We start from the raw sequence: 15,583 nt of genomic DNA, 5'->3' as shown, positions 1-15,583 counted from the left end.
TCCCTCCTCTATTCCAATTATTCTTGGGTTAGCTCTCTTGAAATGGGCCCATATTTCTTCAATGTCAGATTCCTGCTGTCGGGTTTTTTTTTTTTTTTTTTCTAAATTAGAAACTATGCGTTCATTTTTAGAATGATCATCTTCAAGAAGCGAGATTCTATTCTCCATGTGGTCTAATCTGTTGTTTATACTTTGAATTGAGGCCTTTACTTCATTAATTGCATCCTTTATCTCTTTTTGACTCTCTCTAAATTCCTTTCAAAAGTCCTCTATTATTTCTAAAGTTATTTTCCTAATTTGATCTTCTAGAGATCTTTGGATTTCTGTGTTATCAAATTCTGATGTTGTGGGGTTGTTGGCATTCACTGCTCCATTGTTATTTCTCTTTCTAATGATTTTGGAAGTTTGTGCCTTCTCTGGGTTCTTCCCTGAGTCACTACGAGTTCACTTAAGATGCTCTGGATCTCGAGTCTGTGGTATCTCAGTCACCACTACTCCTTTACTGGGTTGTATCACAAAGTCTAAGACCCAGTGAGTCAATCAAGGCTGCTTAGATCATGGGGGGTGCCAAGTTGGGTGTTCTCCAGCGGGGAGTTGTGACTATGGTATGATAAAACTGCCACTGCCACTCCCCCACTGGGCTGCACTGCTAAAATCTCCGACCCAGGGAGACTATCTGCGCAAGTCCCTGGGAGTGCAGTACTGGGATTTCTCCCCTAGGGGCCGCAATTTGACTCACGGTTGTTGAGTGCGCTGATGGAGCTGTAGTGAACTCGGTGGATTCACTGCTGCCGCCACTGGCAATATGGCACCACTGCCACGCCCTCGGCCGTGATGTGGCATATTTCTTCTCTGGTTTTGAACTTCGCTCTGAGTCCTTGCCAGTTGTGCTGTGCCCGGCCCTTGGGAGCTTTAGATGTTCTCTGCACCAACAAAACTGCTTACTGCCACCCAGCTGTTCAGCACCTGCTCACCTCGGCTCGCTGTCCACCCCTCCTCTCAAGCGCCTGGTGGCTGGTTGAGTGGGTTGGTCTAGGGCCGTCTGGTGAACTCGTCGCTGCCGCCAGCAGTAAGACGCTGCTTCTGCATCCTAGGCCGCGAGGCCAGAGTACCTCCTCTCTGGATTTGAGCTCTGTTTTGAGTCTCCCTCCTCTCTGGAGCCTGGTGCTGCTAGGGGAGATGTAGGCCGCGCTGCTCCGGCCGCTCTGTGCCGGGGCTCTGGATGCTCCACACCACGGCTCTGGCTGCTCCGGCTGCTCCAGCTGTTCCGTGACGCGGCTCTGGCTGCTCCGGCTGTTCTGGCCGCTCCACTCCGGCTGCTCTGGCCGCTCCACTCGGCTGCTCTGGCCGCTCTGCTCTGCTGCTCTGAACCGTGGCTCCGGCTGCTCTGCACCGCGGGTCTGGCCACTCCAGCCGCTCCAGCCGTTCCGTGATGCGGCTCTGGCTGCTCCGGCGGCTCTGGCTGCTTTGCTTGGCTGCTCAGGCCGCTCTGCTCCCCAAACATATTTTTTTAAAGTGAAACTATCTGGTAGTACAATTTTAAGAAATAAGATAAAATATTTTAATTATGTCTAGAAAAACTACTATGATATTTTTACTTAGTATATAATTATCTGCAATTAAAATGTTTGAGAGAAAAAAATAAGATGTACTGAAATTTTCTAATGAAATTGGTGAAATAATAATGGGTTTATTTGTAAAGGTTAAAAGAAGCCAGGAGTGGTGCCACAAACCTGTAATCCCAGCACTTGGGATCCTGAGACAGGAGAGCCATGGATTTGAGACCAGTATAAGCAGTTTAGCAAGGCTCTAAAGCAACATAGTAAGATCCAGTTTCAAAATTAAAAATAAAAAATGGCTGTTAGAAAAGCCAGAGTTAGAACATCTCATGTTCAATTCTGAGATCCAAAATATAAAAATAAATAGAAGACTAGTAATTTCTTCAAATTATTATGAAAATGGTATTTGCAATAGGTGCTTTTGGAACTTCATATCACATTATCAAAAGAAGCAGAAACTGTATGAGCCCAGTGAACTTGAACACAAGCAGAACTCAGAACACTGAAAATGTAGTACTGCTGAGGATTAATTTCCTTTTGCTATAATAATATATCTGAGAATGTATAATCCATAAAGAAAAAAATACTTATTTCTTACAGCTCTAGCAACTGGGAAGTCCAAGAGCTTGGCACCATGATCTGCAAAATATCTTCCTTTACCATAACACGGTGGAGGGCATCCCTGAGAGATTCTGGGAGAGTGAGCCAGAGAGAACTCACTTCCATAATTAAGCCACTCCAGCAATAACCCCACAATTCATTAATCCACAAATGGATGTCTATTAATGAGGGCTTCACCAGTCATCTCCCAAATGTCATAACTCTCAAATCCCATTAACTCATGGCTTTGGAAATTGAGTTTTAAATATATGAATTTAGGGAACATATTCAAATCATACTCATAAAATAACCCTATTTTGCTTTTTCTACTTTCCTCCAGAACAGTCTTACCTCCCTACACTGAACTAGTAGTATTTATCATCTTTCAAATAAAGTAGCTCTCTCTAAGTTCTAGTGTCAGGCTGTGAAGTATATAAAATGAGTAAAAAAATTACTTTGCATATTTTTATCACAAAAGTAATACTGATCTGCTAGTAGATAGAATGCAATTATGCAAAATAAAGATATGTTTTTATTGAAAGCAATATGTTTCTTATCTTACCAAACTTATTTCTTAACTTTCATGTTTCTGTTATGGTCTTAAAACCAAGTTTTTTATTTGAAAAATAATAAACTGTAATGCTTAAACAGTATTACTGATCATTGTGTTATTTTACAAAGTACTTATGATCATACTTGTCCTTATGTTTTTATGTGATGTTCATATCTTATCAACTCTGATATTTTGGATATGGAAATTTTCATATATAGATTCTAGTTTCACAACCACAAAAATATTAAAAGATCTCTTCTATGTGAATTTTCTTTAAGCTTTCTGAGAAGGACACTGCTTCACACTAAATACTTCCTTTCTCAATTTGGATAAGTAGGAATATTCAACATAATTGGGTATGTTGGGCACATTCCAAACTAATAATTATTTCAACATTACTGTGAATGCTCCACTACTATGTGTTGTTAGGTACCCAATATGAAAAATGATACTGTCAATAAAAGAGTTTCAATTCTTACAGGTTAATAATGTATAGAAATGATATTAAATATATATGTACAGAGCTGGGAGTGGTGCTTCACACTTATGACACTTCACACTGGGACAGGAGAGTCCCAGGTTGTAGGAAAACTCAGCAAGTAGTGAGATGCTCAATAACTTAGAGAGATTCTGATTCAAAAAAAAATTAAAAAGTGCTAGCAGTATAGCTTTGAGGTAGATATCTCTGGGTTCATTCTCCAATGCCACAAAAAAAGAGAGAAAAATATATATACATATTTGGCCATATCCATGCTTTAAGGAAAAACATTTAGCAAGGAAAGGCCATACAAACAAAACTTGGACTTTGATTCAGTCACCATCTGTAAAAATTATCTTCCACAATTTATGAGACCCCAAATTATAGGCTGTCATAAAGTCACTCTCTGGTAGCCTGAAACATTGACAAAAAAACATGGTGGCCTCAAAGGGTCTATCTTATATTTCAGGAACTACAGATAATATTTGTTAGAAGTGAAATAGGTGGTTATTAATTTCTGATAAATATTTTACAGAGAAAATAATGCCAGTTTTCAGGAAAAAAAAATTACAAGGGCTAGTGCTATCCTAGTCAGTTTCCCAAGCACCTTGAGAACTTTTCTTTAAGCATGGAATTTTAGAAACAAAAAAAAAATTTTTGATTTTGCAATGCTATTTTCTCAAATAGTCCTGCCCCTTCCTTCCTTCCTTCCTTCCTTCCTTCCTTCCTTCCTTCCTTCCTTCCTCCTTCTTTCTTTTTAATTAACATTTTACTTTATTTTATTTATTTTTTTTATTTTTATTGGTGCATTATATTCATACATCATATTGGGGTAAAAAATTTGTGTGTACAGACATATACACATCACTTATTTAATCCCTACCCAGTTCCCACCCCATTCCCTCTCCGTCCCTCCTTCCCTTGCTTGGCTTAGTGGTTGACTTCAATATGTTTAAGTACATTGTTTGTTTTAGAGATTTTCCTCTTCCCCCCTCCTTTCTCCTCCTTTAGGTTGTCTTACTTGCTCCTCTATAGGATTTCCTTTTTCATGCCGAGTTCCTCCTATGATCCATTTCTCCCTAACTCTCACATATTAGGGAAAGCATCTGATTTCTTATTTATTGTGACTGACTAATCTCACTTAGCATAATGCCCTCCAGTTCCATTCATTTCCCTGAAAATGATGTAATTGAGGTTTTTTTTGATGGCTGAGTAAAATTCCATTGTGTACATATCCCACAGTTTTGTAATCCATTCATCTGTTGATGGACATCTTGGCTGGTTCCATAGTTTGGCTATGGTGAATTGTGCAGCTATGAACATAGATACACATGCATTAGATTAGTAGTTTGGTTTCTTTTATTTTGGGTAGATACCCAGAAGTTGTATTGCTGGATCAAATTATTTGTTCCCATTCTTCTGAGGATTCTCCATATTGTTTTACAAAGTGGTTGCACTAATTTGCAATCCCACCAACAATGTCTTAGAATTCCCACTTCTCCACATTCATGCCAACATCTGTTGTTTGTGTTTTGAATGATTGCCATTCTACTTTGAATTAGGTGAAATCTCAGGGTAGTTTTGATTTGCATCTCTCTGACTGCCAGTGATGTTGAGCATTTTTTCATGCATTTATTGGCCATTTGAATTTTTTTCTTTTGTGAAGTGTCTATTTAGTTCGCTTGCCCATTTTGTTATTGGATGTTTTGTTTTCTTAGTGTTGAGTTTCTTGAGTTCTCTGTATATTCTAGATATTAGTCTTCTATCGGAGGTGTAGGTGGCAAAAATCTTCTCCCATTCTGCTGGCTCTTGATTGAGGTTCTTGACAGTTTCCTTTCCTGAACAGAAGCTCTTCAGTTTCGTGCAATCCCATGTATTGATTCTCCTTTTAATTTGTTGTGCCTTTGGGGTCTTGTTGAGAAAGTGTTTATCTGTGCCTATGTGTTGCAGTGTTGGACCTATGCCTTCTTCAAGGAGCTTCAAGGTCTCTGGTTTGATTTCCAAGTCTTTGATCCATCTTGAATTGACTTTTGTACAGGGTGAGAAAGTGGGATTAATTTCCAATTTTCTGCATATGGTTAACCAGTTTTGCCAACACCATTTGTTGAAGAGGCTATCTTTTTTCCAGTGTATGTTTTTGGCCCCTTTGTCAAAAATCAATTGACTGAAAGTGTGTGGACTTGTTTCTGGGACTTCTATTCTGCTCCATTGGTCTATGTAACTGTTTTTTTTTTTTTTTTTTTTGCCATGCTGTTTTTATTACAATGGCTTTGTTATAAATTTTAAAGTCAGGTATTGTTGTGATTCCTCCTGCATAGTTTCTTTTTTTTTTTTTTTTTTTTTTTTGGTGGTGGTACTGGGGTTTCTGGAAGCCCTTCTACCTCCGGGCTACACTCCCAGACCTATTTTTACATTTTTATTTGGAAACAGGGTCTCCTAAGCCAGCGCGCGCGGCTGGCTTCGAACCTGCGCGATCCTCCTGTCTCTGCCTCCCAAGCGTGGGGATTACAAGCGTGCGCCACCACGCCCGGCGCCTGCATAGTTTTTGTTGCTGAGAACTACCTTGGGTATTCTGGGCTCTTTTTTATTCCAGATAAATGTAAGGACTGATTTTTCTTTCTTGTCTTTCTATTCTTGATATAATTTCCACATAAATTTGGCTTTTTCAAATGTGTGCAATTAATTTATCTTTTTCTGAATACTTCCATCTGAGCCTAGCTTTCATAACCACTACTCTATACCATTTATTATTATTCCATGACCTGGATGTGGTGGCTCAAGCCTGTAATTTCAGGAATTCCAAGGCTGAGACAAGAGGACCACCGGTTCAAGAACTGCCTCAAACAAGTACCGAGATACTTTTATCAACCCACTATGACCCTGCTTCAAAGATAAAAAGTAAGATACGTTTTTTGGTGTAGCTCAAAGGCAGAATGCCGCTAGGTTCAATCCCTAATACCACAAAAAATAAAAAATATATAAATAAATAAAATATTATTATTCTATGATGTATTACCACTATGATAAGAAGAGTAGAAAACATTATTTTTTAAAATCATTGAAAATCATGTTTGAACTTTAAAATAAGAAACTATGATTGTAGTAGTGTTCTCAATGTCACACTCAATGTCAAATAGATCTGTCTGTCTCAACAACCATGCTCCTAATAAGCACACAATAAGAATGATTGAACTCTGTAAGAATTTGATAAAGAGTTAAAGAATTATTAATATTCTGTTCTTACAGTTTAATAAAAATTTTCTGTAAAGTACTTAATATAGATCATAAACCGGTAAATCACTCAAAAACTATGTTCTATAGAAAATTATGATATTCAGTATTTTCATATAAGTAAAAGACAATACTTGTTAAATGTTATACTAAGAACTTTAACAGAGTTCCTTTATTTTGCTAACCATATGTTATTTAAAAAGTTTAAAAATCATTTTCCTTGTTAACAAATTTTAATTTGATAAATTAGACTTTAAGTTATTATCATGCTAAAAATGTAACATTTATTATCTCTATTAACCAAAAAAACTAACTTTAATATTTTTTGTGGTATTGGGGATTAAACCCTGAGGCTTCCTACCTCTGAGCAACACTCTCAGCTCATTTTAATTTTGAAGCCAGGTCTTCAGAGGTTGTTGAGATTCTCACTAAGTTGCTCAGGCTAATCTTGAACTTAACCTCCTCCTTTTCAGCTTCCCAAGTACTGGGATTACAAGCATATGTCACCAGAGTGGACATATTACAGTCTGTAAATACCATTTCCCACTAAGATTTGAGGGACTTCTTGAATAAATTGCTTCCATTTGCTTTGGGACAGTAAATATCCAGACCAAGCTAGAGATATCTTACAAGGGATAACAAGGATATTCATAATGATAATGAGAGTCAAATCAAGGTGACTCAGGGCAAAATTGAAGTACTTTTCACAAGTGTGATGATTCAAAGAAATAATCACAATGCATTAAAAAAGATAAAACAGATATGTTTGAATTCTGATCTGAATTGAGATATACATATTATGAACCATCATTGAAACTATGTCTCGATCCTTCTGTATGCATGTAATGAATAGTTTTGAAATCTTTCATTTATTTTAAGTCCTTTTTAATAAATAAACACAGTGCCTCCCATGTCTTGCCTCTAAGAATGTTTCTGTTAGCATCTTAAGTTTGGTGGATATTTTCTGTCTCTCAAAACAAATAGGCTAGTGTGTTTAATTAAAGGGATATGAAATAATAGATGACTAAGATAATAAAATACACAAGTCTTTTTACCTGCTATTGTATTATGTAGGAAAAATATCCATAATTACAATGACAAAGAATTAGCTTCAGGATATAAATATTATATTTTCTGTCTTTATATGCTATGACTGTCAGTGTGTAGTTAAGTATTTCTACTGGCACTTGTATTTTTTTTCTCTACCATTTATTCTTCTGAAATATTTTAGAAAAATAAAACCTTCCTTAAAAAGAAAACAAAATTAACTCATTGTCAGGAGGAGGAAAGGGGAAGTGGCAGGGGTGTGTGTGTGAGAGAGCACAAAGCACTGTGTGAATGTATGCCATTGTCAATATGATCCACATATTTATAGTAAACTATAGTGTACTAATAAAATAAAAAGTATACTGAAAATATAAATCAAAATTATAGTGAAATACTGCTATAAGAAAGAATTTTAAAGAATTTTACTAAACATGTAATCATACTCAACTAAGTCCTTAACCAAATAGAACATACAAATGTATGAACATTTGTATGAACAGAACATAAGCTACTTAATTCTTTTGTTTACTTAAGACATTTTGAGACAATTTTTTGTCAGTTACCTAATGAAGCATTCCTGGGAAACATTAGATCTGAATGTAGTGCCTTTGAAATCTCTTTCTCTCCAATTTTCTACATTTTCTTTGACTCACTATAAAATAAACAATTTTGTATCTCAGGACTTACATCAGAGATACCTGATGAAAGTTAACAAAGTAACATGTTTTTCTGGGTAACTTCAAGAGAAATCTAGAATAGTGAAGGATATATGCAACTCAGGAAGTGAAGAGCCTGATCTTACACAGCTGCTGTCCTGTGCTTTCAATAACTCACTTTCTCCAAACTCCTTCAACAATCAGTTTTCTTGGCTGAAACCTTTATGAAATGGTCACTCTTAATTCCCTATTTCCTTTTCTCTCAACTCTTAAATCCATTACAAAACCAAATCGCTACTGACTCCAGTGATAAATCACCATATTATAACCATTAGGGCATTTAATTTGCCATCAAAAACAATTGGGATTTGCTGATGCCAAAAAGTAATACATTGTTCTTTTTTTTATTTTTAAGGCTATATATTACACTTCAGGGCAAGAGAGACTGTCAGTCACCTTGATGACCAAGAATCAATTTATGGTTTGCAAAAACCAAATAGACAAATTGTGAGAAACATTGACTTTAACATTGAAATGTGTAGTATTTGGCTGGAAAAGAATGTCAAATGGCTTTTAAGAGAAATGGGCAGATATATGGCAGCATTGAGTATTTATATGTAAGGCAGTTAATGTTGAAAGGACTGGGGTTATTTAGGGTAATTCCTTTACTTAAGATACCTAGTTATCAAATAATATATTTTACTAATTATTATCACATTATATATCATTACCTGGTCCTTATGTTCACATATACATGCACACACATACGCACACATACGTGTGTGTGTGTGTATCTAATACCATGAAGAGAATATTTGCTTTTTTCAAATGTCCTTTATTTATTTGTACTGGGGATTGAACCCAGAAACTTTAAACCTGTGATTCTCCTTTCTAAGCCTCCCAAGTACTAAGATTATTGGCATGCATGACCACATTTGGCTTTCAAATATGTAGGTCTTTTGACCTACATATCTGGAGAAGAGAGCCATTATTAAGATCAATTTTGTCATTTAGATAACAGAGATTTAGAGTTAAATAATTTGCTTAAAGTTAAATGGTTACTAAGAGTGAAGTTATCCTTTGAATCTAGATGCACTTCAATCCTTAATTCTGTTTCTCACTTCTCAGGTTTAGAAGAGAGGACATAAGATCATACATAGAAACAATGATGATTCCCAATAGACAACATTTGATAATTTTTGCAGAACTTTATGTGCAGTTTAACATATTAGAAATCATATTTACTACGTATGTGACTTTGAAAAAGTTAAGTATTTTGAACTCATTAATTAATGACTTATTCTAAAGCCATTTATTAAATAACTACCCACAAACAGCAGCCATAATCAGGACATGTTTCATCTGGCCTCAGAAAGTTAACACTCTAGTAGAAAAGGAGAGATAAAGTTCCTGTTTCAAATTGTGTTAGGTGTTACAAAATTATCATCATTATTAAATATTATGTAAATAAATTTTGAGCAAGTAAGAGAGAAATGAATACATCATAAACAGAGTAATCAAGGAAAGCATTACAAAAGCTATGTTATTTGGTTGGGAAACAGCCATCAGGTGACAATCTTAAGGAAATGAGTCATATTAAAGAAATGAAAAGCACAAAGCCTTAGAAGTAATGGCAAATTTGGTAAAAGTTACAAATATTAATGTTACCATGATAAAGTGAAGGTGAAATAAGGTCAGACTAGAGATTTGAGACACAAAGTAAAGTCATGATATGAACTCTTGGATTTCCTGTAAGGGCTATGATGAAAGCATAGAAATAATTTATTCTAATGATGATGTGATATGATATTTCACTTTAGCATTTCTTTGACTGCTGTATAAAGAATGGACTAAACTCAGAAAAGCACAAAAGTAAAGATAAAAGTGTGTGTTAAATGTCCTTATTAAAATAATGACAACTCTATGAAGTAATGCATGTTATAATTAGTTACATTTAGTCATTCCACAATGTATATACATTTCTAAACATTTTTGGCATGATGAACACAGGCAATTTTATCTACTAAATATAAAAAAATTAAAAATGAAGAAAAGTAGATAGAAAAGTATTGTCCTAATTTTATTGAGATGTTGGTGCCTTTATTCTATAAATTCAGTGACCAAAATGGTGATTGTACCATTTAAGATATGTTTAGGGCAGAGCCAGAAAAATTTGGTTATAAACTGAATGAATTGTGAGGTAAAGAGGAAGTAAGGATCCTTTTTGATATTATACTCATCCGGAGCCATAAGGCAGAATAAGACACTGGGCATGAAAGAGATTACTTTTGGGGTAGGGAATGGAGAATATTAATTGATACTTTCATTTGGATCAGATTATCCTTGAAAAACCTATTAGATATTCAAGTGGGAAGGTGAGAAAATATATGAAGATATGATGGTGGAGTTCAAGTAAAGAAAAACATAAGAAATTGTTAGATGAGAAACATTATCATTCTGAAGTCTTCACGCTAGATAAAATAACCAGGAAAATAATGAAAAGAAGAGAAGTTATTTAAGCATTTAAAGTGCATACAAAAGAGAAGAAGCACTCAAAAAAAGCAAGAGACAGTCTGGAAGTATAAAGAAGACTAAAAAGGATGCACTGTTTTTCTGTAGAGTCAGAGAAGGGACAATTGCTTCAAATACCCTGAGAGATAAAATAAAATGAAAGCAGGAAACTGACTGTATGTCAAGAGAGATTTGGGGTGGTGTAAATAAATGGAGGGTGATAATAATGATCTGAGAGACTCATGTTCAAATTAAATGAGCTGAAATATAGAAAATGATTACTTTGTTTAACTAATGTTATGCAACAAATTAGCCCTGAAATTAGAGGCATAAAACAGCCATTTATTAAGCTCTTGGAGTCTGTGGGTCAGAAATTCAGGAAAGTCTCAGCCAGGCAATTCTTGCTTTGAGTCTCTTTTGTGGTTTATGTCAGAATTCACTGGGACAAGTAGTCATGTAAAAGCTTGGGGTGTCTGGGAAATGTAATTCCAATGTGATTCAATCACAGTTTTGGCTAGTTTCACTGGCTATTTGTCAAAACCAATAGGTCCTTTCTATGTAAGCCTTCCCATAGGGATACTCTAGTACCCCATAATAGCTGGCTCCCCTGGGCAAGGGATTTAAGAAAATCTAAAGGAAGCAGAATCTTCAGGGGTCACACATCATTACTTCCTTTTTCCATCCTCTGCTTGTCCTGAAAGACAGTCCTAAATTACTCACATAAGTGAGTAAATAGCACAGGATAAGGAATATTGAGGTCACTATTATTGGTGGCTCACTAACATATGATATATGCTTATATTTTATTAAGTGCATTGGCTAGGGAACACAACGGGCCCTTAATAAATCATAGTGACTGGAATTAGCCAAATCCAAGATTAAGGGCACAATTTTCTAGATTGTTATGGATGCATAAGACTTCAGATATGAGATGCAAGTTTGGCCAGTCTTCTTTTTAAGAAACTTTCATGTAATTTTAGATCTAAATATATTAGAATAGTAAAGTCCACTGTCACTCTGACCACCTGACTACAAATTAAGGAGTTTTTATATCCATAGTCATGTTTCCTAATTCCCTAAAATAAATCACAAAACTCAGGAAAGTGCTGGATGTATTTATAATAGCACTTTTATTATTTCGAGTGGATGCTAAAAGGAACCAGTATAAAGAATAGATGCTTAGGACAGATGATGGGACTGAAGGGCTCCAATTTTAAAGTTTCTGTGTACTGAGGGATGATTTACATTTCTGATATCACTGTATGGCAATGCACAGAATTCTGTCAACTTAGAACTCACCACTGCTTCAGTGTCCACACTTTTTATTAATATCTCACTATGTAGCCATGATAGATTCAGTTATTATACCTGACATTGAATAAAATCTCCAGCTCTGCATCTATCCCTAAATATCAATGACTTTACCTATCACCAAACCTAAGCCCTCTGATCACATAGTTGATCTTTCTGGCATGGGCAGTCCCCTCTCACCCACTGAAATCATCTCTGTTATCATCAAAAACCACATGTCATCCCAGGAGCCCACTATGAGTGACAATGACAATGCTATAAATCAAGAGCCCCAACAGTTTAGATCATACTATCCCAGAAATTTAGATGAAATCTAGACTTGGGTATAGTTAATTATTTTTACAATTAGTATTACTCTAGCAAGTTCAAAAAAATGTGACATGCTTCCCTGTGTCTTTTCAGATCATAATGCAATGAAATTAGAAATCAACTATAAGAAGACCCAGATAAACCACATAAACATGTGGAGACTGAACACCACACTTCTGAATGAATAATGGGTCATAGAAGACCTAAGGGGTGAAAACTAGGAAGAAAATAGGCCATGTGAGGAACTCTATATGAAAAAGAAGAAACCATAAATGAGCAATTAAAGTGACCTAAATCAGGGGGGATGTGTGAAGGGAATAGGGGAATTCCCTAATGTGCATGCTGTACATTTACAAACATATCAAAGTCAGTCACTAAGCCAAACATGAGAAGAAGAGAGGGGGTAGGGAATGGGGTGGGCACTGGGTAAGGGTTAACTGGGTGATGTGTGTATGTATGCCTGTACCATCTTCTATTCCAATAAGATGTATGACTACAATGCATCAATCAAAAGAAAAAAAAGAAGGCAAAGAAAATAAAAGGACGGTTATAAGTTTCTTAATATCAATTAATATAATTAGATAATAATATTAAGGCACAACAAGGTTAATTAGCTTGCCTAAAGTGAATAGAGGAGTCAAAAGCCATACCAAGATAGTTAGACTACAGATACGAGCTCTTCACCACTACATCAGGATGTAATGGTATTCCACTATTTCCTGGATCTCTACTTTATCTTAGGCCTTCTAAAATTCAGTTGATAGTATATACTTTCTACATATATTTTATGAATTTATATCTTTCATTTTTATTATGATATTTTCATGATCACCTAGTCAATGCTGTACTGACACATTCACTTATTCCTACTGATTCTTATCTAGTAATTCCATTTAGTAGATGTGAAAAAATTATCTTTTTGATCCTTACCCCACTATAATTGTTTTCACAAGGTTTCATTTATTGATAAGAAAACTCTTTTAAAGTTTCTAATGGTTTAATTTTTTTAGTATAAAATTAAAATGTGGCTTACTATGGCCTCTATTGCTCTACCTGTTTGCCACCTGCACCTATTAAACTCAATTCTATCTCTCCCCTGATTTCTCTCCAGACCTTCCTTTTCCAATTACCTGTGGGGAAAAAAAAATAAACTTTCTACATGTAGGCTTGAGCCAAGGAGTCTTTCTGTTTCTGGATACTTTCTGTTGGTTATTATTTCTTTTCTTGGAATTCCTTTCTTTCTGATCTGTTTATTGTTGACTCCTTTTCATGCTTTAGGTCCAGGAGATGTTTTAGCAACTCTACCTGTGTATGTGTGTGTTTCTGTTTTCCCCAGATGATGCTTTTGGTTCTTAAAGCTTATGAATCACAGAATCACACACTCCCACACAATCCAAGTGATCAAGTCCTCTTCTTAACTGTTGCACTTTGTCATATCATCATACCTATATTTCAAACCCTATGTAACTATGATATTGGTGCCTTGTCAGGTCCTTCCAGGTACCCTCCCTCACAGGGTGTATGAACCCTGGGCTCAACTCAAAGGTGCGTAGAGCACAGCCTTCAGAAATTGAGACCTTACTAATAATCCTAGTGTTTGGGAGGCTGAGAGAAGAGGATCACAGGTTTGAAGCCAGGCTCAGCAACTTAGTGAGACCCTGTCTCCAAAACATAATAAAATAGACCTTGTTTCAAAATAATAATAAAATAAAAGGGTTTGGGAATATAGCTCAAAGGTAGAATGCCCTTGGATTCAATCCTCAGTACCACACACAAAAAAAGCAACTCAAGTAAGGGATGCTTTATGTGCAGGGTTTTTTCTTCATCTTACTCTAAGACTATTTGGAGAAGGAGAAATGTAGTGGTGATTAGGTCAGGAAATTCAGAAATTTACAGTCAATAATCTTTTGGAAACAGGATTTCTTACCGGGTGCTAGAACAAAATTTTAGGTATTTACTATCAGATAATGGAATTCATTGTTTTTTCAAAATTGGTTTTGAAATGTCACTGTCCATTGTATTCACTTATATGGAAGCTAAACTTAAGCAAAAAGAGAAAATGGTTTGTACATTTGCCATTCCATTGGCATTTCTTACTATAAAATACTGGTAGCAAGTAAAAGCAAGAAAAACAGCCAAAATGATGTTATTTATTTATGTTTTACTTTTTTTGTTTCTTTTTCTATTTCTTGTCTAGGTCCACTTCTGTCTCTATATTTTTATCTCTATTTCTACTACAGCAAAGCCTTTGCCCTTCCTGTTCTTCCAAGAAGCAGGCAGATTATGTTGAGAAGTGATTCACAGGCTCAGAACTCAGATGGAGGGATAGCCAATTAAATGTATGAATGAGCTGCCACCTGCTGTGGGCAACTGAGGTTCAATCCTGCTGATGAGTGGGATGTTTATATGCAAGCACTTTTCTCTATTTTACAAAGGCTATCTCATGGCATTTGAACTCACCAATATATCTAGGTCTGTTTATGAGCTATAAGGACAGAGAATAATTCACCCAAAATGCTACAGACATCACAGGGATGTAGCATGTGACATTGCATCAACACACTGAAAGGACATGCTGTCAGATAACACTGGCACAGGCAGTTGCTGGCCATAGCAACACCCAGAATAAATAAAGAGGTTAAGAAGTTGTGAAACATAGAGAACTGATGTATTTTTCCACAATGGCATCTGTATTCATTAAGCCGAAATGTACAGGAAGCCGGGCATAATGGAACATGTTTGTAATCCCAGCATTCAGGAGGCTGAGACTAGAGGATCAAGGTCCTTAGACAGCCTCAGCCTTAGAGAGGCCCTTTATAATTCAGTGACACCCTATTTCCAAAGTAAATAAGAAAAAAATAAGGCTGGGGTGTATCTCAGAGGTACAATGCCCCTGGGTTCCATCTCCAGTATTGCAAAAAAAAATTGGATCCTGAGTTATTCTAAATAATAAAATTATTGGATTAATTGGTCTATTATGCTGGGATAAGACAGGGATAAAATTTAAACAAGTTATAATAAGTTTTGGAGTGTGGTATGGCACATGGGATTGAACCGTGGGAGTCTACTTTTGAGCTATAACCCAGCTGTATTTTTTATTTTGTATTTTATTTCATTTTGAAAGAGTCTCACATAATTGCTGTGGTTGGCCTCAAACCTACAACCCTTCTATCTTGGCTTCCCAATTGTAATTACACCCTGCTTGGTTATAATAATTTGCTAACTTCATACATTTTCTATCATGTCTAGCAATTTTTACTTTTCAAAACAAATACATAAACAAATATTACATAACCACTTTATTTAAAATAAGTTCATTTTGATGATA

Source organism: Muscardinus avellanarius (assembly GCF_963383645.1).
Source record: "Muscardinus avellanarius genome assembly, chromosome: 1".
In the NCBI taxonomy this organism is placed as follows: domain Eukaryota; kingdom Metazoa; phylum Chordata; class Mammalia; order Rodentia; family Gliridae; genus Muscardinus; species Muscardinus avellanarius.
The sequence above is the reverse complement of the archived record's forward strand: the minus strand, read 5'-3'. Positions refer to the sequence as shown.